Source organism: Vespa crabro, chromosome 16, assembly GCF_910589235.1.
Source record: "Vespa crabro chromosome 16, iyVesCrab1.2, whole genome shotgun sequence".
NCBI classification, from domain to species: Eukaryota; Metazoa; Arthropoda; class Insecta; order Hymenoptera; family Vespidae; genus Vespa; species Vespa crabro.
In genome coordinates, this window is record NC_060970.1 from 3741279 (window position 1) to 3756278 (window position 15000).

The following is a 15000-nucleotide window of genomic DNA, read 5'->3' on the forward strand; positions in this document are numbered from 1 at the left end:
ATCGATAAAAGAAACATAGACAGACATATACATTCAATCTCGAATAATTTTGCTTTTGATTGTAAAGAAATACTGGATCAATCGATTATCACGCTCGATTGTACTTCTCCCTTTCGTATCTTGTATCGCTCAAAGACGATAATAATAATAAGGTAGGGGGGGGGGGGGTAAGAGCTTGCTTACGCGTTATTAGGGTGAATACGACACGTCGTCGGCTCGTTACGTACCAATTAAATACGTGCGGCCGGTCTGCCAAGGATATTAGAGGTATCCGAGCGTGAGCGGTCGGCCGAGCAAAAATAAGTAATTAGAAATACCGCGCATGGATAATATACGGCGCAATTAAGACCAAAAGAGGGCCACCTAGTCGGCACGAACCTCTCTCTCTCTCTCTCTCTCTCTCTATTCGCCATCCTCCTCATCCTCCTTTGGCCCCCTACTCCCACCTCCTCCCACCGTCCTCCAGGGTTACCAACGGAGGGGTTGGTGGCGCCGTGTAAAGCGGGGTGGAGCCTCACCAGGATGCGGATTCATAATTAAACACGCCCTTAAAACAAAATCATTACGGCTGTTGCCGGCTGGGCCGGCTTTTCTCTACCAGCGCTTGTCCTCCCATCCCTCCCCTCCCTACCCCATCCCATCCCACCCCTTTAGTATTCCTACTCTTCGCGCTTCGCCTACCTATAGCTGGCTTATCGCGACGAAGAGAAAGATGGTAAGAAGAGATGTCGGTGCCGCACGAAGGGGCGGCATGAAGCGGCCAACGGAGGTGGTTTCGTCGATGTCCTCTTCTTCTTTACCCTTCCTCTCCTCTCTTTTACTCTCCTCTCCTCTCCTTTCCTCTCCTATCGTCTTCTTATTCTCCTAGACCACCGTAAAGGTTCCCTTCTACGTTTGCGCGTTCTATCGTTACCGCTTCTACCACTCTTACGAACATTTGGCATAGCACGGATATATAGGGTGTAACGTAAATGTAGATATATCATAGTGCCGGCACGCCTTCGCCAAACAGAGACATACATAAATTACATATGTACGTTTAGATTATCATCTTATACCGAAAGATATCACCGAAGATATACATTAGATTAAACTACTCAAGATTAATCTTATAATCCTTGGTATCATTCGAACGATTGATTATTTTTTGTCTGTCGATTAATTATTTACATTTTTAGACGATAATCATTATTCCGTCGAAATAGTCTCTTAATGTTTTTCATAGTAATGACTAAGTTAATATATTTTATGGAATTGAATAGAATTTGTTTCTATTGTAAATTACATCACCCTTCTCTCTTTCTCTCTCTCTCTCTCTCTCCTTTTTTCTCTCTTTTTTCTTCTCTATCTTTCATGCAGGTTGTTAAGTATTTGGATTCATCTAAATCGAGCAAGTGGATTCTTTCACTGAGAATTATACAAAACGACGGACTAGAGAATCTCGAAACGACAGTCCCGTCTCCGGGTACGGCAGAGAGCCGCCGGGGTCGAAAGGGGGTGGGAAAAGAAGGGGTGGCTGCGCCGTGCTTACCGAGGACGCTCCTGGATTGCTGGAGTCGGCGGACTCGTAGAGAACACGGTGGGGGTTCGATGTTAGTTTCGCACACCTCTCCACGGGGTTGCGTCAGCAGAGAGCTGCGATAGGGGGTTGGGCATGCGAACCTACCGAGGCATTCCTGGATTCAAATTGGTACCACCCACAAAGTCCATCGCGCCGGTCCGGTTTCGCCCTGCGAGAGAAGAGCCTTCGCTATTTTCTCCTACCGACTGACTAGAAGCCGCTCGAATCTTTCGAGATCTTCCCACACTCTTCTACCTCCCCTCCTACAAACCCATACACTCATCACACTTTAATATCATTCATTTCCACCACTCGAAAGCATCGATCGGTCATCGAGTACCTCTTATTATCTATGCTGATATTCTTTAAGAAAATAAATTTCTATTTCTTTTCCTTTAATTACGAGATTTTCCTTATTCGACGATTTTCGAGAAACGCAGAATTTTCATTGTCTCATTGAAGAATTTATTAATTATCGTAGGTATTTATAATAGGAAATTCCAAAAGGTCCTAAGTGCGAGAATATATAGACAAGAAAAAAATGATAAGGGATGAGGGTGTGTATGTGTGTGTGTGTGTGTGCGCGCGCGTAGGGGGAGGGAGGAAAGAGGGATAGAAATATTAGGAAGATTTTACACGTTCTAATTAAAGGTATAAGAAAGAACAATGAACAAAGAAAGAAAAAGAAAAAATAATAATAACGACGTTGGTAAAAGATTTAGTTGAAATTTCAACGACGTCGTGGATACTTGTAGGAAATCCAAATTCTTGATATTTCTAGGATCACGTAGCTCGTTTTTCATCGCGGCCATTGTCAGAAGAAATAGAAGAAGAAGAAGCAGAGGAGGAAGAAGAAGAAGTAAAAGAAGAAGAAGAAGAAGAAGAAGAAGAAGAAGAAGAAGAAGAAGAAGGAGGAGGAGGACGAGAGAAGAAATAGTAGTACTAGAAAGCGGAGACGCGTTAGAGGAATGTGAAAAGCAACGAAATGAAACGTTCGCAAACGAGTCACGATCTCCTAATTAGGAGGCTAAATACCGCTGACGTTTTTTGTCGTTGCAATATTATCATATTTAGTATGCGTACTTAGAAAGCCAGCTTAAATAAGCCCGGAGACCTTTCCGTACCCACGGAAGCTTCCGGTGAAAAGCACGAAGTCTAATAAGTTCCACTGGTCGAGTTGCAGGCAAGTACTACGCGCATCGTATTTCTGCACCCGAGGAGCTTTAACTTCCTCGTCCATGTGTTTAGTTCGTTTAATTCTTTTGAGGAACAACGTGATAAGACCATCCTTCCTAATTTTAATCCTATCGATCGGTCTCTAAATGTATGGTATACGGATATATATATATATATATATATATATATGTATATACGTATGTATGCATGCATGCATATATACATATATGCATGTATGCATTGTTATTTTTTTGTTCTTTATATCGAGTAACCAACAAAATATATACTTATAAATTTCTCTCTGGTATAATACATACTAAAGTCCCTTTAGGTGTTTCCAATGCGCAACTTATTCTGCTTTCGATTCCTAACTCACGGGCATTGAAATCTCTTTCCAACGACTCTCTTTATTTTACCGTAAGGGTTTTTAGACGGAACGATTATCAATTTCAACGTGGATTTAATATATTTGAAATAATTCGATTCGAGTCGTTATCGAGATCGTAAAGTATCAGGATTTTTTTTTCTTTTTTTCTTTTCTTTATCTTTTTTTTTTTTTTTTTTTTTTTTTTTTTGGAATGGCAAAAGAGGGGACGGGGATCGATAAAGGAAATTTGTAAAGGAACTACGAGGAAATACATAATAAGTTTGGACTTTCTTTCCTCCCCCGTTTCCCCCGTTTCAGTCCTGCCTTTCTTCATTCTTTCTTTCTTTTCTTTTTCTTTTTCTTTTCCTCGTAAATCGTGCGAAGGTAATAAGGTTAGAGAAAGAGAAGAAAAAGAGAGAAGAAACAAAAAAAGAAAAAGAAAAAAAAAGAGAAAAAAAAGAAAAAAAAAGAAAAAACCACACTATACCAGGTGGTGTAGGTGAAACCGTCCGGAGATTCGGGGTATACCGGTGTTTCTAATTTAGTGAGACGCAGGGACTTTGCGTCTGAGGCCGAGGCTAACTGCTAATTTAAGGGTTAATTCCTTGGGAGACAAGTTGGCAGAGTTACGACGAAAATATTCATGGCATTATGCATACGCTTAGGCGGACGTGGCGTCACTAATAAAAATTAAAAAGTCTAATTGCGAAAGGTCGCCTTAGCGGCATTAAGACTCCTATCAATTTCCTTCGTCTTTCTTCCTGTTGGTGTTGCTTTTGCAACACCAACAGGAACGTAGACCCGTAGCGAACTTTTCCTCGCATTATAATATTATTCCCTAAAATGTTGCATTTATAATATGATCTTTTGCGCTTCTAGACAGGAGGATGGCATAAGAATGAAGACATTATCTTAGAGCATTAAATATTTACGGTCTATGTATTATTCACATACTTTCTCTTATCATTTCCCGATGGCTTATGAAAAATACCTTTTTACTTGTTCACCCTTACTACTCCCTTGCCTCTGTCCTTGCCGTCACCCCCCCACCCTCGAGTATCATGTTTCAATCTTATCGTTAGTTATCAAAGCTTAACCAAATTATAAAATTAATTTACGAATGTTATCGATGACAAAAGAAAAAAAAGAAAAAGAAAAAGAAAAAAGAAAAACGACGATAGAAAGAACGTAATGCAAACGATACACTTGGGGAGTAGTAACGTTAGAATGAAATACATTCTGAAATCCCTTTACTGTGCCCTTTTGGTGTGCATTGCGCTTCTTTCAATCAAGTCGGAGTGACGGACATCCAATGAAAATTCCAAAGTGATTTAACATTTCTTTCGAAATAATTCTACGATCTATGACTTATTTTCAATGAATATTTATCATAATTTATCGATATGATAATTAACGTTAATCAGTATCGATCAATTTACAATCGTAATGTTCGCTTATCATCGCATTCTTCATCTCATGGATAATATCATCATGGACGATAATGATAATTAGAATTATTGGCGTCTCGATAAAAAAAAAAAAAAAAAAAATGAAGATAAAAAAGAAGAGAAAATAAAAAAAAAAAAAGAAAAAGAAAAAAATAAATACTTATATATCTTTCAAGGTTCCCATCGTGTTCGAATAAGGTAATTAAGAATCATAACTCGAATGTATAATAAAGCTTTCCATAACGAGGATCTATCCTCTTTGGAGTGCAATAAACCAAGCGCGAAATCGTTGTCATTAAAAGCTACGAGGGTAAGTTCCATCGTAGTTTTACGATAGTAGAAGAGTAGCATGTTGGCCCGGAGTGTTACAGAAAACATGATGGGAGGGGAGGGGGAGAGTAGTGGGAGGGTTTTAGTCTTCTAAAAATAAAGAAAATTTATTTGAGTAATTTGAGTGGAAAAGCTGAGAGAGTGAGACAGAGAGACAGAGAGAGAAAGAGAAAGAGAGAAAGAGAGAGAGAGAGAGAGAGAGAGAGCGTATGTTCAGAAAGTGCAATCGTGTCTCTCATCTTACAGGAGGATCCTCTTGGGTAGAGGTACCAGCACCTTTTGCTATCGCTATCACTACTACTACTACTACTACTACTACTACTACTAATATTACTAGTAACAGTAACAGTAGTAGCAGTAGTAGTAGTAGTACCAATAGCAGTATCACTACCACCACCACTAGCACTGCCACTACCACCACTAGGATCAGTGGCAGTGTCGTCGACGAGAGTGGCAATATAGTTTCCCTAATGGCGCTTTAAAAAAATCTTAAAAAGACGATATTAAGAATGTGACTAAGGTGGAAAGAGGCCGATGAGAAGATGAGAGAAGGTAAGATAGGTAGGGAAGGGGAGGGGGCGGTTGGAGGGTAAAAAGAAGAAGAACAAGAAAAAGAATATGAAAGAAGGAACGAGCGAGAGAGACAGAGAGAGAGAGAGAGAGAGAGAGAGAGAGAGAGAGAGAGAGAGAGAGATAGAGAAAGAGAGAGAGATGACAAGGTCCTACCAAGTCAGAAGGTGTCGGAAGTGGAGGGTTTTGAGCGTAGCTCTCGTTGTAGAGAAAGAAAAAAAAAAGAAAAGAAAAAAAAGAAAGAGAGAGAGAGAGAGAGAGAGATAGAGGGTGTACGAGGAGTCTGGTTAATCGCCCTAAGACAACCGGAGAAATGAGTGAACAGTGAACGCGAGAGATGGGATGGGATGGGATAGGGGTGGGGGCTGGGGGGGAGGAGGTGACTTGGTTGTCGTAAGAGGAAGGCCGGCCCGGGGTGGAATTTAAAAGAGCGTCGAGTGGCAGGGAAAAGTGGGAGCAGGAAAAAGAAATGCGAAGAAATTAAAGATGAACCTTCAGCGAAATGGGGCGTGAGTTTATATAAGGGTCCTCTTTCTTTCTTTCTCTCCCTCTCCCTCTTTCTCTCTCTCTCTCTCTCTCTCTCTCTCTCTCTCTCTCTCTCTCTCTCTCGACTCAACTCGAGACTTTCGAGACACTCGTGCTACTTTGCGACTACGCTTTTATAACCGCGTACGGTACGTCCATCTTTGTCGCGAGTCGATCGACCATTCCCCCATTCCAACGAGAAAGAGAGAAAAGAGAGAAAAGAGAGAGAGAGAGAGAGAGTGTGAGAGAGAAAACGGGGATAAAAGTCGAGCTTTCGCAAAGATACTTCTACCTCTAATACCTAGGACGACGATGAGATTGGTAGATAGGTAGGTCTTAAGAGCGATGGATAAGGTTACCGTATTTTACCGAAGCTTACTACGAAAGAGGAGACGACGATCGTAGTAGATACCTACTGAATACAAAATATCAATCAGCAGTCGTTCGAGGAGGGAGAGGTGCTGGTTGGTGAAAGGAAGGGAACCGAGTCTGCGAGAAAAATACTCGGTAATTACAACGGGTCTTCTCCCTTTTTATCCCACCTCATCCCTTATCGTCGATGACGATGAAGTCCCCAATCACGGCGAAACTTCACTATTGCCGAGAAAGATTTCGATATTTTTCTCTTTTTTTTCTTTTGTTTTTTTTTTTTTTTTAATTCTATCTTTTTCTTTTTCCTTTTTTTCTTTTTTTTTTTTTAAGGATACCGTTTCCTCGAACCCTTCTTCACGTACACCCTCTAAACTTCGTGCGAAAGAGACAAAATAGAAAGGGATTATTATTTATCATAAATATTATCATAATATTTAATTTGAGTGTATTTTAAATGAATGGATGTTATAAACATTTAAACACATACACATACACACATATATACAGGCACACGCAAAAATAACAATCTAAACGTTAGATTCTTCGGTTCTCCCATTTTTTTCTTTGTTTGTTTGTTTGTATGTATGTTGTACGTGTGCCTGTACGCGTATGTGTGTGTGTGTGTGTATATATGTGTTCTTAGAGCATATCCCAAAGTACCCTCTCCCTTCGAGGTCAGAAAAATCTACGTTCCTTCGTGCAAAAGGGGGATGTGGCAGCAGGCCGTATTATAACGAATCCTCACGGAAATTAAAGGAAGGGACCTTTATGTATTCCCAAGGGAATTCATACGTAGCCGGTTAATTACGAAATTCAAATTAACGCGAAAAATAGCGCGGATCCTGAGGGTTCCCGACGTTTTTTAAGGATCTACCTTTTTAAGGCTACAGACTCGCCTACTTATTACGTTTCTCGGTGGCTCGTAGTCTGCCAGTCCGTTATTTACCCACTCGTGGTTTTAATTATCTACCTCCGTACTCTTTACAACGGACAAAAAAGTAATCTTGAAAGTATGTGATAGAAGTTTGTGAAATACGCCGAGCGAATTGTCAACTCGACAAAGTCTATTGACACATAACTAATGTTTACCCCGATATTATATTATTTTATTAATCTCTCATATTTAAAGTTTCATTTTCTTTCAAATAATTAAACCTTTGTGCTTTAAGATGCGACCCAGACGCGTATCCTGATGAAATAACGTGTCAGATGTTCTATCTCTCTCTCTGTCTTTTCCTCTCGTTCTTTCTCTTCGTACTTCAAGTCGACACAAAGCAACAGAGATGAATTTATCTTATACATTTTGTAGAAGGCACATTGAAGGAAAGGGGGAGGATCGTGGGATAGGAGGTGGTCCAAGGTTTGGGAGGAGGCAGGGAGGGAGGGAGGGAGATTACCAAGATGGTAGAGTGAGGAATGTGAAGGTTTAATCAAACAGAACTACTGAATTAACTGCCTGAGTTTCTACGACAAAGGTGTGCACTTTCATAGGCATTGCAAAGCAGCGCGCTATTTGTTGAACACAATTCCCCTCCTATAAACTTATTTACGATTATAAGCTATTTGAAATCTGCGAATGCATTTGCTTAGTACGTAAGTGTAATGTTTACAAAAAGAAGAAGAAGAGAAAAGAAAGAAAAACAAGAAAAATAAAAAGAAAAAAGAAAGAAAAAGAAACAAAAAAAGAAAACAGAAAAAAAGGGGAAAAAAGGGAAATAAATAAGTAAAAGAAAAAATTGTACGGAGTCTTATAAAGAGGCCATTGAGACCGTTTTGGATCGTTTAACTGTTATACAATGCGCGGTTATATTCTAAAATGGTAAGAAACGAACGATTCCGCGGTTAGCTTTTGCGAAGGGGCAAATACGCGATGCGATCGTATAAAGAATACAGAAAGCGAGAGAGAGAGAGAGAGAGAGAAAGATTTTGTTCCAACAGTAATACTGAAAATGTTCAAATGTAGAGAACAACATCTTGGAACCGATGGTGATGCCTTAGCAGATGTGAAGCCAAGTTGTATAGACGTTACGAGTCGACATAAAAAGTTATAGTTACGTTATAATAATCCATGTATATAGGAACAAAAGGGGAGAGATCTTAGAGAGACGAAAGGGAAAGAGAAGTAGTAGTATGGAAGGGGACGTATGGTAGGAGGGGGGCAGGTGGGGGTGGGGGTTGGGGATATAAGTGAGATAAAGGAAAAGTAGGAAAAAGGGGAAAATGCTTTTATACGTCATTGCGGATGTAAATTCGTTAGAGCATTAAGTGTCGGTAAGAACGAAGCCAACGAGAGAATTTAGACGATTTATTCGTACGTTAAATGTAAGTCTCGATTTATTGACTGTTTTTAATGGGACGTAACGAACGTTATAAAGTTAAACATTTTTGCGTTACTCGAATGCGTTAAATCTTCTTATTGGCGGCTTAAATGGATACGCGTGCATTACTTTTTTCTTTTTTTCTTTTCTTAACTGGAAACAATAAATAAATACACGCGTGGTACGTCACTTATGTTAAGTCCTTTAACGTCGTCTTTAGAGTCTTCAGACAAAAAAAAAAAAAAAAAAAGAAAAAAAAGAAAGAAAAAACAAAAGAAAAAAATAAAAACAAGAAAGAAAAAGTAAAGGAAAAATTGTACGTATCGATATAAAAATAGAAAAATGAATAAAGAAAGAAAAAGAAAAAAAGGAAAAAAAAAAGAAGAAGAAGAAAAAAACGATTGTTTCCAATGAATACTTATATCAAATAAATTATCATCAGTTCTGATCATTCGGATCATTATGGAAAATGTTATCGCGTTCGGTTAACGATAAAGTTGGAATAAACGGAAATTACCGAGGCCATCTTGTAATTATACGGCTAATAGGAAGGTAATTTACTGTCTCGAACTCGAGTTAGCAGCGGCTAGGAACGAGAAAGAGGGAAGGAGTGTACCACCCTGTAGAAATCCCGGTATGGGTGTTGGTAGTTAGTGGTATTAGGAGAGTTGGTTGTAGTAGATGTTGGTGTTAGTTTATCCGTGTGCCACGTAGCCGCGGCCTTCGCGGAAAATTAAAATAATAAACGGCATCGTTAGGATTCATCATCTGATTTTAATTTCCATTCCGAAATGATTGCGCATTATCTCCCAGGCGCCGTAACACCGTTTCTGGATTTACTGCCGAGGGCCAGAACAGACGTTTCCAGGGTGCGCATATTCGTCCGTTTCCCTGTCTTATTCCATCCGCCCCCTCCCCCCATCCCCCTTCTTCTTCTTCTTCCTCCATTTTTTTTTCTTTATTTTATTTTTCCCCCTCCCCTATATTTCTCATCCACTTCAATTTCTTATACTTCTTCCGAAAGCTTCTTCTTTCTCCTTTCTCTTTCCTTCATCCTCGCCATCACCCACCATCGAATATCTTATCCTTTTTCTTCTTCTTCTTCTTCTTCTTCTTCATTTTCTTCCATCACCTCCTTCTCCTCCTCCTCCTTCTCCTCCTCTTCCTCCTCTTCTATCTTTTTCTTTCTTTTCCTTTTGCTTCGTTTTCCTTCGAGCCCATGGGCTCGCGGCGATATAACGGATAAAGAAAATAGACGGTTCCTCCTGGTAACCTTAGTTCGTTTAAACTTTTTATTTACGTCATTACTGTTTCCCCTCCTCTCCCTCTCCCTCCTCCTAACCCCCTACTTACTCCCCTTTATCGACTACCACCGGAGAATCGATATCCTTCGAGATATGTTTCATTTTATTTTAACTCATAACGAAGCGCAAATAAATTATTTATTATAATGCAATTAAATATTTTTCTCATGTAGGATATGTATTTACGTAAGTGGAAAGTAAAAGAAAAAAAAGAGAGAGAGAGAGAGAGAGAGAGAGAGAGAGAGAGAGAAGGAAAGTTTGTAACGATGATGATTTTTTTTAAAAAAAAAAGAAGAAGAAGAAACGAAAAAAAAAAATTATGCGCACTCTTTGTTATATTTGAGCTTCCCGACAAAGCCCATACTCGATATTACCCTCGAAGTTATCCAAAGCAACTTTGTCGCTTATGGTCGACACTCTATGGCAAGTTTTTATGTTCGAATGTAAAAAAAACGTATAGGCGTTTGCGCTTTTTAAATACGAAAAAGAGAGACAGAGAGACAGAAAGGGAGAGAGAGAGAGAGAGAGAGAGAGAGAGAGAGAGAGAGAGAGAGAGAGAAAGAGAGAGAGAAAGAGAGAGATAAAAGAGAGATTCTTTGTTTTGAGATTCATAGCTTCGTTAAGATCGAATTTAAAAAAAATGAAATATAATTGTTTTCTCGACCATATTCAAAAAAAAAAAAAAGAAAAAAAGAAAAAAAAAAAGAGAAGAAAAGAAAGAAAGAAAAGAAAAAATTAATTTTATCCAACCCACAAGATGTTTGAATTAGTTTAAACATCGTTAAAACAAATAAGCATGTCCATGATTGTTAACGTCATGTTTATCGCGTATCGCCCAGGAGGACCATTAAAAAAATGTTGGCCTTTTTTACGTTTGACGATGAAAAAATACGAGGAGAAAAGTGGACGTAAAAAATGGTACTCCGACAATTTGTTTCGAAATCTCCCTCGTAGTTTCTCCTTGTCGTTTCTACGAGCCACGAGCGTTATCACGGTCGGCAGACCGTGGAAAGCGCGTGTGCCTGCTGTCGTCCTGGCCGGGCGTACACCTACATTTTGTATATATATATATACACACACACACACACATATATATATATATGTATATAGTATATATACATACATATGAATACGTAGATACATACGATGCACGTCCTGCATTGAGAGTACGTCGCGACGATTTTGAAAAATAAAGTTTATCGCCTTTGCCTTGCCGGCCTTCCCGTCGTTGACTATTTCACCAATGTCTACTCTTTCTCTTTCTCTCTTTCTCTCTCCCTCTCCCTCCTTCACCCCTCACTCACTCTCTCTCTCTCTCTCTCTCTCTCTCTCTCTCTCTCTTTCTCTCTCTCTCTCTCTTTAAAAGTTGTATCCATATAATGGAACGACCCAGGGAAAAATACGAAAGGCATTATGTTAGAGCGCCGGTCTCACTCTATAAGTGTCGACATCATTTTTATAGTTTAACGGCGGGCATTCGTGTTATGGGAATCCGCAATGTCATCCCTCTTCAAACTGTTTCTTCCCTTGAAATTAACTGTACGTGTATGCGTTTTCAGATAATACACGACCACGTAAATGCATGACTACTTTATTCCTATTCGATTCGTTTAAATAAATCATTCACGATTACGTATAAATAAATAAATAAATAAATAAATAAATAAATGTAATATGATATAATATAATATAATATAATATAATATAATATATGCATGTACATCGATAATTAACATTAAAATTAAACAACGAGATAAATATATCTCGTAGAAATCTTGACCGTGGAAAACTACCCTCTATATCTACCTCTCTCTTTCTCTCTCTCTCTCTCTCTCTCTCTCTCTTTCTCTTTCCCTCTTTATCCTCATACCATCGCGATTCAGCTACTTTGCTGTCACACTCGCACGGGATCGTTCGTCGCCGTTCTCCTCTCCCGTTACCGTATAATTTAAGTGTGCCAACGAAGACACGGTGAAAACCGTGCTACGCCAACCATTATCATGGTAATTTGTTAGAAACAAACATTATAATTCCAGTGAGCTGCAGCAGGCTAGTGTTATAGCTGTGTGTCGCGGTCCTAGTTGGATAGGGTGGTAAAAGAGAGAGGTGTAGATGTATAGGTAGAGGTAGAAATAGAGGAGGAGGAGGAGGAGGAGGAGGAGGAGGAGAGAGTAAGGGGATGAGAGGACTCGCGCTCTTTCGGTGAACGAAAGAGAAAGACAGAGATAGATAGAGAGAAAGAAAGACAGAGAGAGAGAGAGAGAGAGTACCAACGGTGTGGTACTTTTGTTGGAAAGGGGTTGGGCAAGGGTTGAGACTTCGTACCTAAGTTTAAAGGCGTAAGATCTACCGTGTTTTGGACAGTGTCCATTGTCTTCGGGTTATTTATTAGAGACGGTGCCGTTGGTCTCGCAGACGCGGCGAAGACCGGGCTAAGATGCCGTGTTCTACCGTATAACAGAGACGGGATTTATACCTTCCTCGTATACCGAGACGCAATTATGCCACGAAAGGATGAATCCCTCTCTCTCTCTCTCTCTCTCTCTCTCTCTCTCTCTCTCTCTCTCTTTCTCTCTCTCTTTGCACCAACGCGGCCATAGATGTTGTATCTCGCATTTCGTGATATTTACTCTTTGCCAAGCACCGAGTGGGATAAGTAAACGAAGAAGAAAAAAAATATATATATATATACATATATATCATGGTTTTTCATCGAATCTAATTTATGTAGAATAAAATAGAAGAGTAGATGTGTAAAAAGAAATTCGAAGAAAATACTTTCGTTGAAATCGAATAGTAAATTTGATAAAACGAGGGTATTAATGTCGTTCGTAATAATATTGGATAATGTTATTGAATAATTGTTTTATGACATTGATTAATTTAAAGCACGTAAGAAAAAGAGAGAGAGAGAAGGGATCTAAGGGGATGATATAAAAGAAAAGAATTGGACTCGTACGGATAAAGCCAAAGTTATTTCTAAAAACTCTCGGATATCTTTCGCTCGAGGTCCGACGGAAGATATTCGAACATGGAAACCAAGTGAGAAGAAATAGAGTGGTAAGAGAGAGAGAGAGAGAGAGAGAGAGAGAGAGAGAGAGAGAGAGTCAGAAGAAGATAGAAAGATAAAGAGAGAAAGAGAGAGAGAAAGTGGAGGAGAGAAGAGAATGGACGCTTTTTGAAATGTTGGAGGGGGTAAGACCGAAGCGGTAGCCACTAAAATCCGTCCTCCTCTATGTTAACTTCCTGTGAGAAAGAGAAAGAAAGAGAGAGTGAGAGAGTGAGAGTGAGAGAGAGAGAGAGAAAGAGGTGGGAATCGTGGAATTATTAGATATGCGACCGCGACTGTTCGCCTCTCCGACCGGCATTATTAAACTTAGTTATGAATGCCCATTAAAACTGTAAAGGAAATGCATTAGCTCGCCAAGGCATCCGAGAACTGACAAAGCCACCCCCTGCGGAACGAAAGCCATTCAGTTCGTCTAGAGAAACCCAACCAACCAACCGTCCTTCCTCATTCCCTTCTTAACGCCGCCGTGACGACGACAACGACGACTACGACGACGACTACTACGAGACGGCAGCTACGACGACGATTCCTTCCCAAAACTCATCCTTTCATTTCTCTCATTCTATTCCTAGATCCGGAATAAGGTAACCGGATACGTAAAACGATCGAGACTACGGGCGGCGAGGGAGGGAGGGTTGGGGAGGGGAAGGGCAGGGGATTCCTAAGATTTTCGCGGACTTTACTACATTATATAAAGCGAAGATTCCTTTACCTTCTTAAATCTTTCCCTTTGCGCCCTTCTTGCTATCCATCTCTTTCCCCTCCCCCTCTCCAACACCCTCCATTCATCTCTCTCTTTCTCTCTTTCCATTGAGAAAAAAAGAAGGAGAGAGAGATAGAGAGAGAGAGAGAGAAGGAAGAAGAAGAAGAAAAAAAAGGAAGAAGGAAAAAAAGCGGAAGGGAAGTTTTTCTCGCGTCGCCTCGTCGAGAGGTACATTTTTCATCGTACGAGATGCTCTCACCTAAAAGCATAGGCGGTTAGGGTTTTCACGAATACGTCCAAGAGAATAACAGCAGTAGCAAAAGCAGAGGCTTTAACGATTAACGACGATTCACGATTCGCCATTACTGGACGAGAGAACGGATATACAACGTGTATAACGGAGGATGATGCGTCGTCGTCTATCGTACGAAGAGGAGGGAGAGGTGGAGGGGGAGGGAGGGAGGGTGAATGGTATAGGACGGTGTGAACGGGTTGAGAAAGGGTGGATAGAGTAGAAGTCTCGAGAAGTCTCTCTTCCGAGACACATCCCCCGCAATAAGAAGAAGAAGAAGAAGAAGAAGAAGAAGAAGAAGGGAGAAAGAGAAGGTGGGGGCGAGGGAGTGAGGTAAGGGAGGTAGATAGGTGAGGGTGGGTTATTAGCGTAGAATTATTGTCATTGCGAGAGCTTCGCCAGCCCTTTCGTTCTTCGCTTATAGGCTATAGAACCAGCGATAATGGAGAATATACTGTGCGAGGCGTATCGTGTTGGTTCTGATGGTATTTGGTAGCTGACACGATGGTAAGGAGGAGAGGGAGGGGATGTCTCTGTGTTTTTGTTTGTACGTGTGCATGTATATATATATATATATATATATATATATATACATGTGTTAGCGCTTAATACGATGTGGTTCTCTACCCGATCGTAGGATTTCGACGCTCGCTTCCTTCCAAGACGAAGGATGTTTCGCATTTTAACGGGCACCCTTGACAATGGGAACTCTCACCCTCGTACCGCACCGTACCGTACACCATCGTACCGCATACCCCTATTGCGTCAACGCAATACCGTCCGGGCATCCCCTTCCCTCTCCCTTTTCCTTCGGTCATTCTCGTATACGACTCTTCGCGAAGAAGACAGATAAAGGAAGTTACTTCGTGGATAATCCTTTGGCCGATCTTTCGTCTTAACAAATAACCCTTTTGTAATGTTAACTCACGTATATTCTCTTATTATTACCACGTAAAGTTTTATT

General features: G+C 40.3%; 1 protein-coding gene across 2 annotated transcripts in view; it reads right to left on the reverse strand.

Moving 5' to 3' along the window:
* LOC124429888 (nuclear pore complex protein Nup88) overlaps window positions 1–15000 on the reverse strand; it is a 68662-nt gene that overhangs the window by 47370 nt on the left and 6292 nt on the right. Inside the window, exon 1 of one of the 2 annotated variants that reach the window (XM_046975695.1) lies at window positions 1532–1645. The exons of the other annotated variant lie outside the window; for it this stretch is intronic. The gene's annotated coding sequence lies outside the window, so the exon portion shown is untranslated. Of the gene's footprint in view, window positions 1–1531; window positions 1646–15000 lie in introns of those variants that run through there. 2 annotated transcript variants of the gene reach the window in all.